We start from the raw sequence: 464 nt of genomic DNA, 5'->3' as shown, positions 1-464 counted from the left end.
GTTGTGAGTATGATTCACTAGCTATGCTCTAGTGTGTTTTCACTTTTATGGGTGGATCCCTAGTGGTGGATCAGGGGTACCAAATCCTGCGATGTTCTCTTTGGTTGAGTGGGAAGATTGGGAAGATTTGGTTATTTCGAATGACATAATTGGTGTTGTCTTGGAGTTGTTAAATTATTTTAGTACTTCTACATGTACCACCTTGCTTATGAGAATTTATAGAAGAGTTACCGTGCGTATTTTTGGTTGTCTGGCAATCTTAATATTCCTCTAGTCATCGAGGTCATGTATCGATTATGTGTGGTTGAATGTGGGGATCATTGGTTCCAATTCTACTATTCTTAAGAGGTAAACTACAATTACTAAATCTAGCATTTCGATAGTGCTGTTGAAGGGGTTGTATGCTTGGACATGTCCCTCGATGAGTATCTGATTTCTAAAGATCAAATTTGTTATAACTTAAG

The sequence above is a fragment of the Solanum tuberosum genome, unplaced genomic scaffold, assembly GCF_000226075.1.
Source record: "Solanum tuberosum cultivar DM 1-3 516 R44 unplaced genomic scaffold, SolTub_3.0 scf00435, whole genome shotgun sequence".
Classification (NCBI taxonomy): domain Eukaryota; kingdom Viridiplantae; phylum Streptophyta; class Magnoliopsida; order Solanales; family Solanaceae; genus Solanum; species Solanum tuberosum.
This window is presented reverse-complemented; position numbering follows the sequence as displayed.